Source organism: Propithecus coquereli, unplaced genomic scaffold (assembly GCF_000956105.1).
Source record: "Propithecus coquereli isolate 6110/MARCELLA unplaced genomic scaffold, Pcoq_1.0 Scaffold68, whole genome shotgun sequence".
Classification (NCBI taxonomy): Eukaryota; Metazoa; Chordata; class Mammalia; order Primates; family Indriidae; genus Propithecus; species Propithecus coquereli.
Window position 1 is genome coordinate 1,444,332 of NW_012152840.1, and position 2,929 is coordinate 1,447,260.

At 39.2% G+C, this 2,929-nt stretch overlaps 1 pseudogene; it reads right to left on the reverse strand.

Moving 5' to 3' along the window:
* Positions 1-1,234: 1,234 nt before the first annotated feature.
* LOC105823605 lies at positions 1,235-1,824 on the reverse strand (annotated as a pseudogene).
* Positions 1,825-2,929: the final 1,105 nt, after the last annotated feature.

Below are 2,929 nucleotides of genomic sequence, written 5' to 3' on the forward strand. Positions count from 1 at the left end.
AAGGTCAGCATGTGGTGGAACTACAGTCTGAAGCCAGAGCCTGAATTCTAAAAGATTACCATGTTCTTAAGAAATACAATTTTTAATGAGGTTTGACCTATAGTGTACTAAGATTTCCTAAGTTATTTTATGTATTATAGCTTATCTCCCAATTAATATGTGACCTTTTATTTAGGGCAGTGCTGTCCAAAATAATTTTCTGCAATAATGAAAATGTTCCATTCTGTGCTATCCAAAAAAGTAGTATAGCCATAACTTAAATTTAAATGGCCACATGTGACTAGTGCATACGGTATTGGACAGCACAGATCTAGGGGATAAGGAAATAGTTTCCCTTATTCTGATTTCTCTATGCTGTCAAGGCTTATGTAAATCAGCAAATGTTCAGTTAATGAAAAAGAATGAGCAAAGAATCGGTAAGGAGGAAATTCCTCCCCTCCTAAGCCGCGAAGAAGAGATCTTTATTATATCAGGACTTTTACTGTAATAAAACGTTATAATAAGCATATGATATAGCATGCAGGAAATGCCTCCCCTCCTAAGCCGTGAAGAAGAGATCTTTATTATATCAGGACTTTTACTGTAATAAAAAGTTATAATAAGCATATGATATAGCATGCAGCCCTAGAGGAGTTCAAGAAGATAGTGAAGGGGATTTTTAAATTACTTGCAATGTTTTTGAAAGACTGACATTTTATAACTGATGGTCACTTCTAAAATACATACTTACTTTATCTCTTTGTCTAATAAAAAAAGATCACTGCTTAATTTATTCCTTGACAAAACACAGGATCCATAGAAAAACAAAAGGGAGATGGCGATGAAAGGATGGGAAAGTGAAGAACTGAAACTCAATAGACATTTCCTGCAGAGACTACATTCAAAACTTATAAATTTTGTTAAAGAGTAAGCAACTGCCAAATTCTCCTCCTAAGTGACTTCATCCTGTTACTTATATACATCACAAATGTACATTTACATTCCTATAATCAAATAATTCTCAATTTGGGACAAAACATAATGAATAATAATAGTTCTCTTTTTTCACTGTATAATACAACACATTTTAATATAAAAACAAATGATCAATTTTATACATTGCATTTTCTTCAGAAAATCTAGAGCAAGGGCTCACTGCATATTTCCCTAACAGTTCAGCATTACAGATTGAAAACAACTGTTTATAAAACAGCTGAACTTCCAGATGAAGTTGACTTCCACTTGATTGCAGAATTCAAGATTTCTCAGATGTTAATACTGAGTCAAAAGCAGTTGATAAAACTTTGCAAGTTGCTTGTGCTTGTTCCAGGCTATTCCACTGATGAACCCACAGGCTGTATTCTTCATTGCTTGCATCTGTGGTCTCCACAGCCAATAAGCTTCTTCCTGCCCCCAGACCATCATCATAACACACCATCCAGATGATTAAATATAGAGCAAAACATCATACTGATCTGATGTTGATACTTTTATACCATACTTGGAAACTCCCATAATAAATTCTTCCTCAAGAGGAACAAAAGGCAACTTTCCATCTTGCTGGGCAACATCTATGTAATTTATCAGGTCTAGTGGCCCTTCCAGACATTTTCTCTCAGATAGTCTCAGCTTCTAAATGGCACCAAAATATTTTATTTGAAATTCTGCACAGGTATCTGAATTGTTGCTTTGTCCTGAGCTTTTGGTAGAATCTGTGTCAACGCTGGCCACAGTGCTGGGTGGTGAAAGACCCCCAAGGCTAGAATCTACAAACTTGCTCTTAGTATTGATTTCATTACTTTGGGAACTGCTACTACTGTGTCGTTTTTTGCCTTTCCAAAACATTTTTCACCATAGCTTGATCCAGCGAAGATCCCTATAGAATCGAACACTATTTTATTGTCTTCAAAGGTTCCACAGAGAGCAGTCTGCACAGGGAGCTTCTTTTCATTCTGATATGGTCAATTCTTTTCGGAGAAACAATGTACCGGGATACTTCTCAGCAAGAGAGCCTTATTCGAAGGTCTGCACAAAACTGGGTTAACCTCGCTGCCGTGGGCCCATCCCTGGGGCCGCCTGCGCTTTAAGGGGAGTCGGAGGGCCCCAGCCTTAGGTGCCCGGGCAGCTACTCCAGTCCTCACTCAGTAATAGTTATCTTTTGAAAATAAAGTGGGGCTCTAGAGCAACCAGAGAATCTCAGGAAGCAGCCAAGTCACGTGCCCCTCGATGTTTCCTGCCCCAGGGCAGCGCAGCGCCCATATTGCTCCACACCCAACCTCCAATTTGCTTAAAAAAACTATCTCAAAAAATCTTAGCTATTTCGCCACAATTTGTACTTGCCATTAAACATGTTTTTCTTTTGCCTGCTTTTTAATAACCTTGGATTTCAAAATCATAAAAGCACTCATCAAAGAAGTGAGAGACAAGCTGAGTTTCTCTGGAGATCTCAAAGCATGTTCTTATGACACAGCGAGATCAGCTCCGTATATTTTAGGAACCTAATTTTCCCTTTTTAAAGGCTAAATAATTTACAAATAACACAATATTTAAAGAAAAAAAGAAAAAGCCTAATTCTTCACATTCAAACCAGAAAGATGTAAACCCGGGGTCCAAATTTATACATGCTCAGTGTAGAACTGGACGGTTATTCCATATTTGCAACATGACAATCTGCAACTGAAATGCTGAAGGCTTTGCTCCACCTCCCAGAGAGGCTGTTACAGCTTAAGCAGCATCAGCAACTCGCAGGAGGCCGCTACCTATTGTGTCTGCGTGGATGGCCTCTGACACACTGTTATGAGACCAGCGGCAGGCTCTTCCTTGAATTTTTTTTCTGTGTGTAAGGGTGAACCCCACGGCTAGAACCTCCTAGTCATCTTGCGGTACTGGTCATGGGACCGCAGAGGGAACAGCATCCAACTGGGGATGGGAAGCTCACAGGCACAGGCCC